The sequence below is a fragment of the Hyla sarda genome, chromosome 11 (genome assembly GCF_029499605.1).
Source record: "Hyla sarda isolate aHylSar1 chromosome 11, aHylSar1.hap1, whole genome shotgun sequence".
Taxonomy (NCBI): domain Eukaryota; kingdom Metazoa; phylum Chordata; class Amphibia; order Anura; family Hylidae; genus Hyla; species Hyla sarda.
The window spans coordinates 8,821,994-8,841,826 of record NC_079199.1 but is presented as its reverse complement, the minus strand read 5'-3'; the positions used below and the strand labels follow the sequence as shown (position 1 = coordinate 8,841,826).

The window sequence follows — 19,833 nt, the reverse complement described above, 5'->3', positions numbered from 1 at the left end:
GTATTGAGGGGGCGTGTCAGCCGCCGCTTCGTGCGGTGGTCAACACGCCCCCTTCCCTCGGGCTGTCGGGGCCCCGTACAGGAGATTGTGGGGGGCCCCAGCGGTCGGACCTCCCGCGATCTGCAACTTATCCCCTATCCTTAGGATAGGGGATAAGTTGTTCACCGCTGGATATCTCATTTAAGCATATTTGTAAATTACTTCTGTTAAAAAAAATCTTAATCCTTCCAGTACTTATCAGCTCCTATATGCTCCACAGGAAGTTCTTTTCTTTTTGAATTTCCTTTCTGTCTGATCACAGTGCTCTCTGCCGACACCTCTGTCCATGTCAGGAACTGTCCAGAGTAGGAGAAAATCCCCGTAGCAAACCTCTCTTGCTCTGGACAGTTCCTAAAATGGACAGAGGTGTCAGCAGGGAGCACTGTGGTCAGACAGAAAGGAAATTCAAAAAGAAAAGAACTTCCTGTGGAGCATACAGCAGCTGATAAGTATTGGAAGGATTAGGATTTTCTTAATAGAAGTAATTTACAAATATGTTTAACTTTCTGGCACCAGTTGATTAAAAAAAAAAAATAAGTTTTCCAGTGGAGTACTCCTTTAATCAAAACCTGTGGGGAGGAAGAGTGCTGCAGTTTCCCATAGCAACCAATCAGATCGCTGCTTTCAGTTTTCAGAGGCATTTTTCAAAAACGAAAGCAATCTGATTGGTTGCTATGGGCAACTGGTCCGCTTTTCCCTCTACACAGGTTTTGATAAATCTTCCCTATTGTAAATACAGCCGTCCGTCTGCTACACAGAGAGGGGGAGATTTATCAAAAATTGTGTAGAGGAAGAGCGGTGCAGTTGCCCATAGCAACCATTCAGATCAATTCTTTCATTTTTAAAAGGGCCTCTCAAAAATGAAAGAAGCGATCTGATTGGTTGCTATGGGCAACTAGTCAACATTTCCTCTGCGCAGGTTCTGATAAGTCTCCCCCGGAGTGTATTGTGTTATGACCCGAGGCTCCAGGAAACTGATTTAATAGCATTTTAATTGCGGTATGGCGCACGCGGTCGGCCCTCCATGTGACATCCGTATCCAGGCGATGCCGCGCCATTTGCATAGGTCAATGTCCATTGAAGTGTTTGGGATCTATAATAGCGGCATTAACATAGAGAGATACACAGCAGACGGGTGTCATTGAGCAGATCACGGACCCGTAATGTATTTATCTTTACGATTCGCTCTCTTGGGCGCTCGCAAACAATCGCTCTCTGGGCGGCAATTAGGAGGAAATTGTAGGAAAGCGAAGCCGGGGTATTTATTTTATTTTTTTACAATTTTGTGACGGTAAAGAAGTCAATGGAGTGTTCTATAACCAACTAGAAGAAAAATAAATAAAAATAAAACAATACCACTCCTAGCGTGCCCTGACAGCCATGCTGGGAGTTGTAGTTCCCTAACAGCTGGAGGATGATCAGGTTGCTGGATTTTAGAAGAGAAGAATTGCGCAGCAGGTTCCCAGGAGCATTGCCGACCTTCTTGTCTTAGGATTGGGATGGGGGGGGGGGGGGGGCAAATAAAATGAACGGGATTTATAACAAAATGTTCTGCAATAGTTTATTTCTTAACTACTTATAAAATCTCTGTTTGCAGTCAGTGAATAGTAACATTGTTATTAAAAGGGTACTCCGGTGGAAAACCTTCTTTTTTTTTTTTTTTTTTTTTAAATGAACTGGTGCCAGAAAGTTAAACAGATTTGTAAATCACTTCTATTAAAAAAATCTTAATCCTTTCAGTACTTATCAGCTGCTGTATACTACAGAGGAAAATCTTCATTTTTTGAATTTCTTTTGTCTTGTCCACAGTGATCTTTGCTGACACCTGATGCCCATATCAGGAACTGTCCAGAGCAGGAGAAAATCCCCATAGCAAACTTGTGCTGCTCTGGACAGTTCCTGACACGAACAGAGGTGTCAGCAGAGAGCACTGTGGACAACACGAAAAAGAATAGGCAAACGCTGTCCAGGCATGCTGGGAGCTGTAATTGTGCAGCTGGACGCACACTGGTTGGGAAACACTGGTCGACTAATTGGTTCACAGCTGGAAGCCGAGCCCCATTTTCTAATCTCATCCCTGCGCTGTGCATACAAATGGTGCTTTGGAAACAGGGCTCAGCTTCCAGCTGACTGTCAAAGGGGTACTCCGGTGGGAAACTTTTTTTTTTTTTTTTTTTTATCAACTGGTGCCAGAAAGTTAAACAGATTTGTAAATTACTTCTATTAAAAAATCTTAATCCTTCCAGTACTTATTAGCTGCTAAATACTACAGAGGAAATTATTTTCTTTTTGGAACACAGAGCTCTCTGCTGACATCACGAGCACAGTGCTCTCTGCTGACATCTCTATCCATTTTAAGAACTGTCCAGAGTAGGCGAAAATCCCCCATAGCAAACTTATGCTGCTCTGGACAGTTCCTAAAATGGACAGAGATGTCAGCAGAGAGCACTGTGCTCGTGATGTCAGCAGAGAGCTCTGTGTTCCAAAAAGAAAAGAATTTCCTCTGTAGTATTCAGCAGCTAATAAGTACTGGACGGATTACGTTTTTTTAATAGAAGTAATTTACAAATTTGTTTAACTTTCTGGCACGTTGATTAAAAAAAAAAAGTTTTCCACTGGAGTACCCCTTTAATTGACAGTCAGCTGGAAGCTGAGCCCTGTTTCGAAAGCACAATTTGTATGCACAGCGCAGGGATGAGGTTAGAAAATGGGGCTCGGCTTCCAGCTGCGAACCAATTAGCCGACCAGTGTTCCCCAACCAGTGTGCGTCCTGCTGCACAACTACAGCTCCCAGCATGCTTGGACAGCGTTTTCCTATTCTGGAGGAGACCAGACTATGACTACAGTAATGATGTCCCTATATGTGACTGTGATGACTGTTGTATTTTATCTCATTGTCTTTTCTATTTGACAGACGAGAATAGAAGAAATTGGTGAAGAGTAAGAAGACGACACCCGGCCGTTATCTTGGTAAATTTTTATTCATTTATTTATTTATTCCTATTTTTGTACATTTTCGGTTTTACCTCTTTATCAGTTAAAATGTTTTACTCAAATACTTTTCGCAATCATAAGCAGAGCATACAGTAATGGGGAACCCCCCCACCCCCATAGCGAAGGTGGACCCTCAAGTAGCCTGCAAATTGTGGTCATCCCTCCAGCTGTTGCAAAATTACAATGCATGAACAGCCAGACGAGCACGTGCCAGATTAAAGGGGTTGTCCAGCCAAAAATAACTTCTCCCCTATCCACAACATAGGGGATAAATGTCTGATCACGGGAGGTCCCAGTGGTTGGACCCCCCCCCCCCCCCCCTGCGATCAGATGTTTATCCTCTATCCCATGCTGGAAGTTGTAGTTTTGCAACATCTGGAGGTCCGCAGGTTGGAGACCACTGCTGTATCCTCTACTCAAATAGCATGGAGCGGCAGTCTACTGCATTCTACTGCTCCATACAGCTCAGAGAGCCGGGGCCCTGTTCTGAAGATTGTGCTGGGTCCCAGCCGTTAAACCCCCTGTGATCAGAAATGTATCCCCTATCCTGTACTCGGGTATCTTCAGTGCGGCCATAGACAATGCATGATGCAGCAGACAGCACATTCCATCTACCTCTGCATACAGCTGAGAGTGCCAGGGCCTCACTCTGCAGATCGTGGGGGGTCCCAGTGGTCGGACCCCTCATGATCAGAAATGTATCCCCTATCCTGTACTCGGGTATCTCCAGGGCTCCCATAGACATTGCACTGAGTGGCAGAGGACACATTACATCTACTTCTCCATACAGCTGAGAGTGCCAGGGCCTCACTCTGCGGATCGTGGGGGTCCCAGTGGTCGGACCCCTTGTGATCAGAAATGTATCCTCTATCCTGTTCTCCGGTATCTCCAGGTCGCCCATAGACATTGCATGGAGTGGCAGAAGACACATGCCGTCTACTTCTCCATACAGCCGAGAGTGCCAGGGCCTCACTCTGCGGATCGTGGGGTGGTCCCAGTGGTCGGACCCCTCGTGATCAGAAATGTATCCCCTATCCTGTACTCGGGTATCTCCAGGTCGCCCATAGACACTGCACGGAGCGGCAGAGGGCACATGACGTCTACTGCTCCATACAGCTGAGAGTGCCGGGGCCTCACTTGGAGATTGCGGGGGGTCCCATTGGTTGTCCCTCCCCCCTGTGATCAGACACTTATCAGGATAGAGGCTACATAACTTTTGGCTGGACAACCCCTTTAATGTTATTTTATCTGTGTATTCTTCTTTGTGTTAGGGCCGGTCACCTCTACTATCCCCATGATCTAATTGATTAGTATTATTGCACTGATTTCCCTATCATATAATGTATATAATTAAACTTCTTATTATTTTATCGCCTTTATTCTAATATATCTCATATCTACATCGTAATCCCGCTTCCTAGAATCCTAATATTTATCTGGAAAACGCCCTCAGGCCATCTAGTGTTGGGAACGTTCATCGCCGTTCTACTCGATAGACACCATGTCACTTGTTGATTTCTTATCTCGTACGTTCGGATCACAGAGGATGTTTTAGTCCTGGATACAATCGATGTGTGGTACAATTCATTTTCGGGGCTTTGGTTTCAGGTTTTGCGGCCGCGATGGGAGTGAATATGTTATTAATTCAAAAACATCATCCGTTCGATCAAGGCCGGCGCGAGAACAAGTAAATTTCACGCAGACGTACAGGGGGAGATTTATCAAAACCTGTGCAGAGGAAAATGTTCCCAGTTGCCCATAGCAACCAATCAGATCGCTGCTTTCATTTTGCACAGGCCTTGTTAAAAATGAAAGAATCGATCTGATTGGTTTCTATGGGCAACTGGGCAGCGGTTCCTCTGCACAGGTTTTGATAAATCTCCCCCACAATGTATATAATTCCGCAGCGCTGCACACTCAGCTTTATCCCAGTCCCCTCTAGGGCCGCGTTCATGCGGCGGAAATTCCATTCAGACTTCCGCTTGGAATCTCCGCACAGAATTTCTGCTGCAGCAGAGTCCCATTGAATTCAGAAGCTAAAAGTGTAATTTTGGGGATAGGAATAAACGTAAAAGGGTATGGTAAGGTGATTCTTAAAATAATTGGATTAGCAAAGATGATGATACTTAGAAAATGGATGGCTCCGGAGGTACCAACAGAAAAACAATGGATAGGGTGGGTTAATAAGGTTAAAAAATATGAAGAAATCCTATATACAGTAAGAATAGCAAATCAAAAAGTAAGGAGAATGAAAATAGGGCACTGTGGAAAAATTAGGGCTCAGTAGGGTTTTTGGTAAGTTTTCTATTCTCCCCCAATGTTTTTGGTGGCTATCCGAGAGGAAGATAGGATAGTAATGCCAGTTTGAAGGGCGGGAAGGGTGAGTAGGGGGGGGGGGGGAAGGGTGAGTAGGGGGGGGGGAAGGGTGAGTAGGGGGGGGGGGGAAGGGTGAGTAGGAGGGGGGGGGAAGGGTGAGTAGGGGGGAGGAAGGGTGAGTAGGAGGGGGGGAAGGGTGAGTAGGAGGGGGGGAAGGGTGAGTAGGAGGGGGGGAAGGGTGAGTAGGAGGGGGAGGAAGGGTGAGTAGGAGGGGGAGGAAGGGTGAGTAGGAGGGGGAGGAAGGGTGAGTAGGAGGGGGGGAAGGGTGAGTAGGGGGGAGGGGGGAGGGGGGAAGGGTGAGTAGGGGGGAGGGGGGGAAGGGTGAGTAGGAGGGGGGGGAAGGGTGAGTAGGAGGGGGGGGAAGGGTGAGTAGGAGGGGGGGGGGAAGGGTGAGTAGGAGGGGGGAGGGTGAGTAGGAGGGGGAGGAAGGGTGAGTAGGAGGGGGAGGAAGGGTGAGTAGAAGGGGGGGGAGGAAGGGTGAGTAGGAGGGGGAGGAAGGGTGAGTAGAAGGGGGGGGAAGAGGGGGAGGAAGGGTGAGTAGGAGGGGGAGGAAGGGTGAGTAGAAGGGGGGGAAGGGTGAGTAGAAGGGGGGGGAAGGGTGAGTAGAAGGGGGGGAAGGGTGAGTAGAAGGGGGGGAAGGGTGAGTAGAAGGGGGGAAGGGTGAGTAGAAGGGAGGGAAGGGTGAGTAGGAGGGGGGAAGGGTGAGTAGGAGGGGGGGAAGAGTGAGTAGGAGGGGGAGGGGGAGTAGGAGGAGGGGGAGGGGGAGTAGGAGGAGGGGGGGAAGGGTGAGTAGGAGGGGGGGAAGGGTGAGTAGGAGGGGGGGGAAGGGTGAGTAGGAGGGGGGGGAAGGGTGAGTAGGAGGGGGGGAAGAGTGAGTAGGAGGGGGAGGGTGAGTAGGAGGGGGGAGGGTGAGTAGGAGGGGGGAGGGTGAGTAGGAGGGGGGAAGGGTGAGTAGGAGGGGGGAAGGGTGAGTAGGAGGGGGGGAGGGTGAGTAGGAGGGGGGAAGGGTGAGTAGGAGGGGGGGAGGGTGAGTAGGAGGGGGGGAGGGGGGAGTAGGAGGGGGGGAAGGGGGAGTAGGAGGAGGGGGAGGAAGGGGGAGTAGGAGGGGGGAAGGGGGAGTAGGAGGGGGGGAAGGGTGAGTAGGAGGGGGGGGAAGGGTGAGTAGGAGGGGGGGGGGAAGGGTGAGTAGGAGGGGGGGAAGGTAGGAGGGGGGGGGAGGGTGAGTAGGGGGGAGGGGGGAAGGGTGAGTAGGAGGGGGAAGGGTGAGTAGGAGGGGGAGGGTTAGTAGGAGGGGGAGAGGGTGAGTAGGAGGAGGGGGAGGGAGGGTGAATAGTAGGAGGGGGGGAAGGGTTAGGAGGAGGGGGAGGAAGGGGGAGTAGGAGGGGGGGAAGGGTGAGTAGGAGGGGGGGAAGGGTGAGTAGGAGGGGGGGGAAGGGTGAGAAGAAGGGGGAAGGGTGAGTAGGAGGGGGGAGGGTGAGTAGGAGGGGGAGGAAGGATGAGTAGGAGGGGGGAAGGGTGAGTAGGGGGGAGGGGGAGGAAGGGTGAGTAGGAGGGGGAAGGGTGAGTAGGAGGGGGGGAAAAGTGAATAGGAGGGGGGAGGGGGAGTAGGAGGGGGGAGGGTGAGTAGGAGGAGGGGGAGGGAGGGTGAATAGGAGGAGGGGGAGGAAGGGTGAGTAGGAGGGGGGGGAGGGGGAGTAGGAGGGGGAGGGAGGGTGAGTAGGAGGGGGGGGAGGGTGAGTAGGGGGAGTAGGGGGAGTAGGAGGTGGGGGGAGGGTGAGTAGGAGGTGGGGGGAGGGTGAGTAGGAGGGGGGGGGGGAGGGTGAGTAGGAGGGGGGGGGAGGGTGAGTAGTGAGGGGGGGGAGGGTGAGTAGGAGGGGGGGGGGAGGGTGAGTTAGGAGGGGGGGGGGAGGGTGAGTAGGAGGGGGGGGGAGGGTGAGTAGGAGGGGGGGGGAGGGTGAGTAGGAGGGGGGGGGGGGGAGGGTGAGTAGGAGGGGGGGGAGGGTGAGTAGGAGGGGGGGGGAGGGTGAGTAGGAGGGGGGGGGGAGGGTGAGTAGGAGGGGGGGGAGGGTGAGTAGGAGGGGGGGGGGAGGGTGAGTAGGGAGGGGGGGGGAGGGTGAGTAGGAGGGGGGGGAGGGAGGGTGAATAGGAGGGGGGGGGAGGGTGAGTAGGGGGAGTAGGGGGAGTAGGAGGTGGGGGGAGGGTGAGTAGGAGGGGGAGTAGGGGGAGTAGGAGGTGGGGGGAGGGTGAGTAGGAGGGGGGGGAGGGTGAGTAGGAGGGGGGGGGAGGGTGAGTAGGAGGGGGGGGGAGGGTGAGTAGGGGGGGGAGGGTGAGTAGGAGGGGGGGGAGGGTGAGTAGGAGGGGGGGGGAGGGTGAGTAGGGGGGGGGAGGGTGAGTAGGAGGGGGGGAGGGTGAGTAGGAGGGGGGGGGGAGGGTGAGTAGGAGGGGGGGGGGGAGGGTGAGTAGGAGGGGGGGGGGAGGGTGAGTAGGAGGGGGGGGGGAGGGTGAGTAGGAGGGGGGGGAGGGTGAGTAGGAGGGGGGGGGGGGAGGGTGAGTAGGAGGGGGGGGAGGGTGAGTAGGAGGGGGGGGGGGGAGGGTGAGTAGGAGGGGGGGGGAGGGTGAGTAGGAGGGGGGGGGGAAGGGTGAGTAGGAGGGGGGGGGGAAGGGTGAGTAGGAGGGGGGGGAAGGGTGAGTAGAAGGGGGGGGAAGGGTGAGTAGGAGGGGGGGAGGGTGAGTAGGAGGGGGGAGGGTGAGTAGGAGGGGGGGAGGGGTGAGTAGGAGGGGGGGAAGGGTGAGTAGGAGGGGGGGAAGGGTGAGTAGGAGGGGGGGAGGGTGAGTAGGAGGGGGAGGAAGGGTGAGTAGGAGGGGGAGGAAGGGTGAGTAGGAGGGGGGTGGGGAGGGTGAGTAGGAGGGGGGGGAAGGGTGAGTAGGAGGGGAGGAAGGGTGAGTAGGAGGGGAGGAAGGGTGAGTAGGAGGGGGAGGAAGGGTGAGTAGGAGGGGGAGGAAGGGTGAGTAGGAGGGGGGTGGGGAGGGTGAGTAGGAGGGGGGTGGGGAGGGTGAGTAGGAGGGGGGGAGGGTGAGTAGGAGGGGGGGAGGGTGAATAGGAGGGGGGGGTAACGGATGTGGAAGTATAAATTATTGTAATTGTTTGTGTTAATATATGAAATTTATAATAAAATAAAGTATATAAAAATAAAAAAAAGTCGATTCTGCTGCTCTGCGCATATGGCGGAATTTCCGTGCCAGATGTTTCCGCACGGAAATTCCTTTTTCCGTGTCTGCACAAAAAACAAACACGTTCATTCTTTGTGTGGATTCCGCATGGGATGGATTGCGGATTCCGCATGGGACGGTGCATTCCGTGCGGCCCCCCGCACTGTACAGAATGTCCGCACAGAGATTCTTCATGCAGACATTCCGTCGTGTGAACGCGGCCTAAGCCTCCCATCCAAATTCACCTATCACTATGTTTCGGAGTGTGAAAGAAAACCAATGCAAACACGGGTAGAACATACAAACTCCTTGTAGATGTTGTCCTTGGTGGGATTTGAACCTAGGACCCCAGCAATACAAGGCAACAGTGCCAACCACTCGACCACTGTGCTACGGTTTTTATGGAAACCCTGACGGGCATGCTGGGCATTGTAGTTATTCCCAACACTGGTTGGGAAACACTACAGTAAAACTGCTGCGCAATTCTTCTCTGCGAAAATCCAGCAACCTGATCATCCTCCAGCTATCAGGAAACTACAACTCCCAGCATGCACTGACAGCCATGATGGGAGTTGTCATGTTTTTTTCTAGTTGGTTATAGATTCCCGCATCGATATCTTTACTTTCACGAAATTGTAAAGAAATAAAAAACGAAAAAAAGAACAAAACCCGGCTTCGCTTTCCTACAATTTCCTCCTAATTGCCGCCCAGAGAGCGATTGTTTGCGAACGCCCAAGAGAGCGAATCGTAAAGATAAATACATTACGGGTCCGTGATCTGCTCAATGACACCCGTCTGCCGTGTATCTCTCTATGTTAATGCGAATATTATGGATCCCAAACACTTCAATGGACATTGACCTATGCAAACGGCGCGGCATCGCCTGGCTACGGATGTCACATGGAGGGCCGACCGCGTGCGCCATACCGCAATTAAAATTATATTAGATCTGTAAAATACACAACAAATCCACTAACACAGTGCTTTCCAAACAGAGTGCCTCCAGCTGTTGCAAAACTACAACTCCCAGCATGCCCGGACAGCCGTTGGCTGTCCGGGCATGCTGGGAGTTGTAGTTTTGCAACAGCTGGAGGCCCACAGTTTGGAAACCACTGCTGTACAAGAAGGCATCCAATACAGCTGGGCATGTTCTGAAATAGATATTAATATGACTGAAAACCCGCGCCTGCCACATCAGCTAAAACAGGTAACCACAAGGCGAACGCAAGAACCTCTACATTATTTTCTAATAATAGTCTATGCTGCACTATGAAAGCAAAAAAGACAAAGGTCATGTTCACATGAGTGTATTGGTATATGTCCGTAATACGGTTCCAAAATACAGATGTTGAATGAGATGAGATCCGTCCCATCCAACGACTTTCCAGGCATGCTGGGAGTTGTAGTTTTGCAACAGCTGGAGGTACACAGTTCAGAGACCACTGCTGTAGAAGAAGGGGTCCAATGCAGCTGACTCAGGCATGTTCTGAAATAAAAATCAAGATGGCTGAAAATCCATGCCTGCCATATTAGTTAAAACAGGTAAGCACAAGGCATACACAAGAACCTTAATTTCTAATAATAGACTGTGCTGTCTGGGCCTGCTGGAAGTTGTAGTTTTGCAACAGCTGGAGGTCCGCCGTTTGGAGACCACTACTGTAGAAGAAGGGGTCCAATCCTCATCCTCCTCCCTATACCCTTAACCCCTTAAGGACAGACCCATTTTTTTTACCTTAATGACCAGGCTATTTAAAAAACTTTTATTTATTTGACATGTGTCTCCTTAAAGGGTAATAACTTTTTTATGAGCCGAGCGATTTTGAGTTTTTTCGTGACATATTGTACTTTACATAAGTGGTGCATTTTTGTTGACACATGAAGCATTTTTTTGTGAAAAACTCCAAAATATTATGAAAAACTGGAACATTTCTGGCAGGTTTTTTTTTATAATTTTTTTATGGTGTTCACTGTGTGGTTAAAGTGATGTTATATTTCTGTGGGTCGGTACGATTATGGCGATACCCATTTTATATCGCTTTTTATGTTCTTTTTCCTTTTTCTGAGCAAAATTGTTTTTTTCCCCTTTTTTGTGTTATCATATTCCGCCAGCCGTAACCTTTTTATTTTTCATCCGACGCCATTAAGTGAGGGCTTATTTTTTGCGGGACAAGCTGTACTTTTTACTGGCATAATTGTTGCAATACATGCTACCTTTTTTATTCCACTAATGTACCAAAATTGGCGCATTGTGCGGTTTTTAGTTGTTTTTTTTTGTTGGTTTTTTTGCGTTCACCGAGTGGGATAATTTACATTATGGCTTTATAGTACACATCATTACAGACGTGGCAATACCTAGTATGTGTATATATATTTTTATGATCATACAGGGCTTTTATTGGGGAAGGGGCATTTTTTTTCATCCTTTAATAAAATAACTTGTTTAAAGTTTTTTTTTTACACTTCATACTTTTTATTTTTCTCACTTTTTACAGGTTATACTATGCTGCAATATATTTGTACTGCATCACAGTATGACCTGATCAGCTGCACACTGTACACTGTGGCTGGATCTCACAGGCTTCCGTAGCAGGCAGCAAGGGGGTCATCATCTGACTTCCTGCTGCCATAGCAACCAACGGCGACCCGCAATCGTATCGCGCCGCCATTGGTGAACAGGGAGAGCACCCTCCCCCTGTCAACACCATAAATGCCTTGATCAGGATTGATCATGGCATCTATTGACCGGCGCGATCGCAGCGCCGGAAGCTGCGGCGGGTCCCTGGCTGTGATTGACAGATGGGTCCTGCCGGCGATCTCTTGAGCTGCCTGCGATCGTGACGTATGCATATGTCCCAATGCGCGAACATGTCGGAACATTGTAAATTACTTCTATATAAAAATCTTAATCTTTCCAGGACTTTTAAGCTGCTGTATGCTCCAGAGGAAGTTGTGTAGTTCTTTCCAGTCTGACCACAGTGCTCTCTGCTGCCACCTCTGCCCATGTCAGGAACTGTCCAGAGCAGGAGGTTTGCTATGGGGATTTGCTCCTACTCTAGACAGTTCCTGATGCAGACAGAGGTGTCAGCAGAGAGCACTGTGGACAGACTGAAAAGAACTACACAACTTCCTGTGGAGCATACAGCAGCTGATAAGTACTGGAAGGATTAAGATTTTTTATTAGAAGTAATTTACAAATCTGTTTTAACTTTCTGGAGACAGTTAATATGAAATACATTGTTTTCCATCGGAGTACCCCTTTAAAGGGCATTTAAATTGAAGTTGTTAGGATCCATGATCCCCTGGAATTAGCTTCTCATAGACTTTTTCTGAGCCATTGTGCCGTACGGGAGAACGTGATTTTCTCCATTCAGGATAAATTATAAGGCCCGGCTGTTATTTCAGGGACTGGGTGATCTAATGTGTTAATCTGCATAGAAACCGCGCCAAACAATGGCTTCCCTCAGCCTGGCAGCTGGCAATTAGCAGAGGGCGGACCGGGAGGGGGGAGGGGGGGGAGGTTTGGCACTGCTGTAGAGTCGAGTGGGGGGGAGGCTGGAAATCTTTCAACTGCTTGATTTTTAATACTTTAAAAAAATGCAATTTGTTGTATTATTTTGAAAACCTATAATTTGACCTCAGGTTTCCACTTGTTTATTTGTAGTTTTTTTGGTGTTTTTTTTACTTGGGGGGAAATCTGCACTTAATCATGCAAAAAAAAAAAAAAAAAGAATGATTTTTAAATTTGTAATTTTACTGTAGATCCAGCACCAAAACGCCCCCTCAAATCTCCGAGTGGACATGCAGCAGACAAAAATTCGCCATGTGCACGGTGCAGCAGAATCCCATTGAAAACAATAGGAATCGGCGGCAACAGAATTTCCAAGCTGAATTTTTCTGCATGGAAATTCCGCTGTGTGAACATATCCTGAGGAAATCTAAGCAAGTTTTTGAATATGTCCCCCAGTGGGTTTTAGTCTGGGCGTTTTTTTTTATTTATTTTTTTTGGCTGCTTTCCCGGCGTTTTTCTCATGACGAGTCGGGTTGTTTATTCATCATGTGACTCAAGGATTTTTAATAAAGGAGAAGTATCATGCAAAAAAAAACAAAAACGTACACAGTTCATGAAAAAAGGTGGATGCACTCCCCAGAAGTTTCTGCTGGCAGGAATCTTTATTCACATGCAATAAAATAGTACAGCGGGTAGAGGCAGAGGAGCAGCCTTGCAGCGACAGACTGTTTCCTGCGCTCCAAGCGCACTTCCTCGGGCTGCCATTGGCAGCCCGAGGAAGTGCGCTTGGGGCGCAGGAAACAGTCTGTCGCCGCGAGGCTGCTCCTCTGCGTCTACCCGCCGTACTCCCGAGGAAGTGCGCTTGGAGCGCAGGAAACAGTCTGTCGCCGCGAGGCTGCTCCTCTGCTTCTACCTGCCGTACTCCCGAGGAAGTGCGGTTGGAGCGCAGGAAACAGTCTGTCGCCGCGAGGCTGCTCCTCTGCGTCTACCCGCCGTACTCCCGAGGAAGTGTGCTTGGAGCGCAGGAAACAGTCTGCGCTGCGAGGCTGCTCCTTTGCGTCTACCCGCCGTATTCCTGAGGAAGTGCGCTTGGAGCGCAGGAAACAGTCTGTCGCTGCGAGGCTGCTCCTCTGCGTCTACCCGACGTACTCCCGAGGAAGTGTGCTTGGAGCGCAGGAAACAGTCTGTCGCTGCGAGGCTGCTCCTCTGCGTCTACCCGACGTATCCCGAGGAAGTGTGCTTGGAGCGCAGGAAACAGTCTGTCGCCGCGAGGCTGCTCCTCTGCGTCTACCCGCCGTACTATTTTATTACATGTGAATAAAGATTCCTGCCAGCAGAAACTTCTGGGGAGTGCATCCACTTTTTTTCTTGAACTGTGTGCTATTGCTTGTCCTATTTGGAGTTCACCCCCGTGAAGCCCCTCAGGTTACCGTGCCGGTATCTAACATCCCTGCGTGGGCTGATTAAGGACAGCAGTGTCGGGCTCCCCTGCTTCTACTAGTATAAACATTTTTTTTTTTAAACGTATCCCCTATCCAAAGGATAGGGGATACTTTTTAGATCACGGGCGGTCCGATCACTGGGTGTCCCAGCGGTCGGACCCCCCAACTCCCCCCCTGCGATCTAAAACTTATCCCGTATCCTTTGGAAGTTTTTGCTCGATAAAACAATCAAGTGCAAACCTTAGGCCACTTTAAAATGAGTGTATTTTGGGGCACCTAATACAGAGCTAATAAGGCCACTTTTTATGTGTTTTGCTGATGCTTCTGTACGTGTTCTGCATTTAGTCTTTATTACATAAGTGTTTTTTTTTTATCTATATTGCATCTGTTGCAAAAGTGCAGCTCAGTTTCCTGCCTAGAACTATCGGTATTTATTACACAGACAATCAGATGGTCTATCTCATTCATTTATTTATTTCAATATTTTTGCTTATATAATGCAGCATACTATTTTTTTTTAAATAATATAGAGGTTCTTGTGTGTGCCTTGTGCTTACCTGTTTTGGCTGACATGGCAGGCATGGGTTTCCAGTCCTTTTGATTTAGATTTCAGAACAGAAATTATTTGCCAACACTGCCTACATTTCCCATTATTCCCCCTGGCTTTGAAGAGAGAGAGAGAGAGGGGGTGGTATCTCATCACTGCACCACCTGCAACCAGAAGCCTAAACTGCTGAGAGTCATAAGTGGGTCAGAGGGGCAAAAACCCCAAAACAGCCATCTACAGCGGCTGTCCAGGCACGTTGGGAGCTGTAGTCTTGTAACAGCTGGAGGCACACTGTTTGAGAAAAACTGTGCAATTAGTTTTCTTGCAGACTTTCCTAATTGAAGAGGTCTGGGCATGCTGGGAGTTGTAGTTATGCAACTGGATTGATAAACACTGGATTGGACATGCAGCATTAGTGCAGCAGTGTTTCCTAACCTGTGGTTCTTAAGCGTTAAAAAAAACTACAACTCCTAGCATGCCATGACAGCTTCTGGCTGTTGGGGCATGCTGGGAGTTGTAGTTTTGTAACAGACGGAGGTCTACAGTTTGGGGAACACTGACCTACAGACACGGCCGGCTCCACCTATGGGCAAAATAGGCAGCCGCCTAGAGCGCCCTCTTGATGGGGGGGTCGTTCTGTCCTTTGCCAGAAAGTTATTTCTTTAGGTCCTGACAGCCGCTAAGCTGTCACCCCAGTAATAAGGTGATTACATGAGGAGGAGGTTTGTTACAGTGTGTCACCCCAGTAATAAGGAGATTACATGAGGAGGAGGTTTGTTACAGTGCGTCACCCCAGTAATAAGGTGATTACATGAGGAGGAGGTTTGTTACAGTGTGTCACCCCAGTAATAAGGTGATTACATGAGGAGGAGGTTTGTTACAGTGCGTCACCCCAGTAATAAGGTGATTACATGAGGAGGAGGTTTGTTACAGTGTGTCACCCCAGTAGTAAGGTGATTACATGAGGAGGAGGTTTGTTACAGTGTGTCATCCCAGTAATAAGGAGATTACATGAGGAGGAGGTTTGTTACAGTGTGTCACCCCAGTAGTAAGGAGATTATGTGATGAGGAGGTTTGTTACAGTGTGTCACCCCAGTAGTAAGGAGATTACATGAGGAGAAGGTTTGTTATAGTGTGTCACCCCAGTAGTAAGGTGATTACATGAGGAGGAGGTTTGTTACAGTGTGTCACCCCAGTAGTAAGGAGATTACATGAGGAGGGGGTTTGTTACAGTGTGTCACCCCAGTAGTAAGGTGATTACATGAGGAGGGGGTTTGTTACAGTGTGTCACCCCAGTAGTAAGGAGATTACATGAGGAGATTTGTTACAGTGTGTCACCCCAGTAGTAAGGAGATTAGATGAGGAGGAGGTTTGTTACAGTGTATCACCCCAGTAGTAAGGAGATTACATGAGGAGGAGGTTTGTTACAGTGTGTCACCCCAGTAGTAAGGTGAATACATGAGGAGTAGGTTTGTTACAATGTGTCACCCCAGTAGTAAGGAGATTACATGAGAAGGTTTGTTACAGTGTGTCACCCCAGTAGTAAGGGAATTACATGAGAAGGTTTGTTTGTTACCCAGTAGTAAGGTGGGGCGTGTCAATGGGAAAAGTCAAGGGGGTGGTAAAATTAGCTTTTGCCCAGTCCTGCTTACAGAGTAGTTACCTATAGGTGGCACTAGAGAGACAGAGAATTTTTTCTTATGGGTTAGTGCTAATTTGCAGTTTTCTAACTTTTTTGTCTGCGCATTTCTTTTATTTCCCTTCTTCATCAGACCCTGAAGAAGTCGCAGGTTCGCATATAATTGTATGCTGTGCTGTCACCTCATGAATACAGCATTAGGGAGGTGACAGGTGCACATTATTCTGTACTCGACAGAAACATCATTAAATTGCAGCGTTACCCAAAATGTAATCAGGACGTTGTTTCTTGTTCATACGATTCCTCTATGAACACATGTGAGAAATATCCAAAGAAACAGCATAATGGAAATAAAATATTTAAAGTTATTTTGTGGCCATTTCCCAATGGCAAAGAATAAGGGGCACAATTAAGATAATCATACTCACCCCCTAATTTACTGCCCTTCTAACAGTGCTGCCGCCCCCGCGCCCCTGGCAGAAGTACTAAAATGGTGTCAGACGCTGCAGCCTACACTCAGGGACATGTCACCCTCACCCCTTACTCAGCCTACACTCAGGGACATGTCACCCTCACCCCTTACTCAGCCTACACTCAAGGAAATGTCACCCTCACCCCTTACTCAGCCTACACTCAGGCCCATGTCACCCTAACCCCTTATTAGCCTACACTCAGGCCCATGTCACCCTCACCCCTTATCAGCCTACACTCAGGCCCATGTCACCCTCACCCCTTACTCAGCCTACACTCAGGGACATGTCACCCTCACCCCTTACTCAGCCTACACTCAGGGACATGTCACCCTCACCCCTTACTCAGCCTACACTCAGGGACATGTCACCCTCACCCCTTACTCAGCCTACACTCAGGGACATGTCACCCTCACCCCTTACTCAGCCTACACTCAGGCGCATGTCACCTTAACCCCTTACTCAGCCTACACTCAGGCGCATGTCACCCTCACCGCTTATCAGCCTACACTCAGGTCCGTGTCACCCTCACCTCTTACTCAGCCTACACTCAGGCCCATGTCACCCTCACCCCTTACTCAGCCTACACTCAGGGACATGTCACCCTCACCCCTTACTCAGCCTACACTCAGGGACATGTCACCCTAACCCCTTACTCAGCCTACACTCAGGCCCATGTCACCCTCACCCCTTACTCAGCCTACACTCACGCCCATGTCACCCTCACCCCTTACTCAGCCTACACTCAGGGACATGTCACCCTCACCCCTTACTCAGCCTACACTCAGGGACATGTCACCCTCACCTCTTACTCAGCCTACACTCAGGCCCATGTCACCCTAACCCCTTATCAGCCTATGCTCAGGCCCATGTCACCTTAACCCCTTACTCAGCCCACACTCATGGACATGTCACCCTCACCTCTTACTCAGCCTACACTCAGGCCCATGTCACCCTAACCCCTTATCAGCCTACACTCAGGCCCATGTCACCCTCACCCCTTACTCAGCCTACACTCAGGGACATGTCACCCTCACCCCTTACTCAGCCTACACTCACGCCCATGTCACCCTCACCCCTTACTCAGCCTACACTCAGGGACATGTCACCCTCACCCCTTACTCAGCCTACACTCAGGGACATGTCACCCTCACCCCTTACTCAGCCTACACTCACGCCCATGTCACCCTCACCCCTTACTCAGCCTACACTCAGGGACATGTCACCCTCACCCCTTACTCAGCCTACACTCAGGGACATGTCACCCTCACCCCTTACTCAGCCTACACTCAGGCGCATGTCACCCTCACCCCTTATCAGCCTACACTCAGGTCCGTGTCACCCTCACCTCTTACTCAGCCTACACTCAGGCCCATGTCACCCTAACCCCTTATCAGCCTATGCTCAGGCCCATGTCACCTTAACCCCTTACTCAGCCCACACTCATGGACATGTCACCCTCACCCCTTATCAGCCTACGCTCAGGCCCATGTCACCCTAACCCCTTATCAGCCTACGCTCAGGCCCATGTCACTCTCACCCCTTACTCAGCCTACGCTCAGGCCCATGTCACCCTAACCCCTTATCAGCCTACACTCAGGGACATGTCACCCTCACCTCTTACTCAGCCTACGCTCAGGCCCATGTCACCTTAACCCCTTACTCAGCCTACACTCAGGGACATGTCACCCTCACCTCTTACTCAGCCTACACTCAGGGACATGTCACCCTAACCCCTTAACAGCCTACGCTCAGGCCCATGTCACCCTCACCCCTTATCAGCCTACGCTCAGGGACATGTCACCCTCACCCCTTACTCAGCCTACACTCAAGCCCATATCACCCTCGCCCCTTATCAGCCTACGCTCAGGCCCATGTCACCCTCAGCCCTTACTCAGCCTACACTCAGGCCCATGTCACCCTCACCCCTTACTCAGCCTACACTCAGGGATATGTCACCCTCACCCCTTACTCAGCCTACACTCAGGCCCATGTCACCCTCACCCCTTACTCAGCCTACACTCAGGGACATGTCACCCTCACCCCTTACTCAGCTTACACTCAGGCCCATGTCACCTTAACCCCTTACTCAGCCTACGCTCAGGCCCATGTCACCCTCACCCCTTACTCAGCCTACACTCAGGCCCATGTCACCTTAACCCCTTACTCAGCCTACGCTCAGGCCCATGTCACCTTAACCCCTTACTCAGCCTATGGTCATGCCCATGTTACCTTAACCCCTTACTCAGCCTATGGTCATGCCCATGTCATCCCTCACCCCTTATCAGCCTACGCTCAGGCCCATGTCACCTTAACCCCTTACTCAGCCTACACTCAGGCGCATGTCACCCTCACCCCTTATCAGCCTACACTCAGGTCCGTGTCACCCTCACCTCTTACTCAGCCTACACTCAGGCCCATGTCACCCTAACCCCTTATCAGCCTACACTCAGGCCCATGTCACCCTCACCCCTTACTCAGCCTACACTCAGGGACATGTCACCCTCACCCCTTACTCAGCCTACACTCAGGCCCATGTCACCCTCACCCCTTACTCAGCCTACACTCACGCCCATGTCACCCTCACCCCTTACTCAGCCTACACTCAGGGACATGTCACCCTCACCCCTTACTCAGCCTACACTCAGGGACATGTCACCCTCACCCCTTACTCAGCCTACACTCAGGCGCATGTCACCCTCACCCCTTATCAGCCTACACTCAGGTCCGTGTCACCCTCACCTCTTACTCAGCCTACACTCAGGCCCATGTCACCCTCACCCCTTACTCAGCCTACACTCAGGCCCATGTCACCCTAACCCCTTATCAGCCTATGCTCAGGCCCATGTCACCTTAACCCCTTTCTCAGCCTACACTCATGAACATGTCACCCTCACCTCTTACTCAGCCTACGCTCAGGCCCATGTCACCCTAACCCCTTATCAGCCTACGCTCAGGCCCATGTCACTCTCACCCCTTACTCAGCCTACGCTCAGGCCCATGTCACCCTAACCCCTTATCAGCCTATGCTCAGGCCCATGTCACCTTAACCCCTTACTCAGCCTACACTCAGGGACATGTCACCCTCACCTCTTACTCAGCCTACGCTCAGGCCCATCTCACCCTAACCCCTTATCAGCCTATGCTCAGGCCCATGTCACCTTAACCCCTTACTCAGCCTACGCTCAGGTCCGTGTCACCCTCACCTCTTACTCAGCCTACGCTCAGGCCCATGTCACCCTCACCCCTTACTCAGTCTACACTCAGGCCCATGTCACCCTCACCCCTTACTCAGCCTACACTCAGGGACATGTCACCCTCACCCCTTACTCAGCCTACACTCAGGGACATGTCACCCTCACCCCTTACTCAGCTTACGCTCAGGCCCATGTCACCTTAACCCCTTACTCAGCCTACGCTCAGGCCCATGTCACCCTCACCCCTTACTCAGCCTACGCTCAGGCCCATGTCACCTTAACCCCTTACTCAGCCTATGGTCATGCCCATGTCACCTTAACCCCTTACTCAGCCTATGGTCATGCCCATGTCACCTTAACCCCTTACTCAGCCTATGGTCATGCCCATGTCACCCTCACCCATGCTAACAA

At 50.4% G+C, this 19,833-nt stretch overlaps 1 protein-coding gene across 5 annotated transcripts in view; it reads left to right on the top strand.

The window, feature by feature from the left end:
- GNG2 (G protein subunit gamma 2) overlaps positions 1-19,833 on the top strand; it is a 106,522-nt gene that overhangs the window by 76,283 nt on the left and 10,406 nt on the right. For all 5 annotated transcript variants that reach the window (XM_056545177.1, XM_056545178.1, XM_056545176.1 and 2 more), the window contains one exon: positions 2,954-3,009. The gene's annotated coding sequence lies outside the window, so the exon portion shown is untranslated. The remainder of the gene's footprint in view (positions 1-2,953; positions 3,010-19,833) is intronic.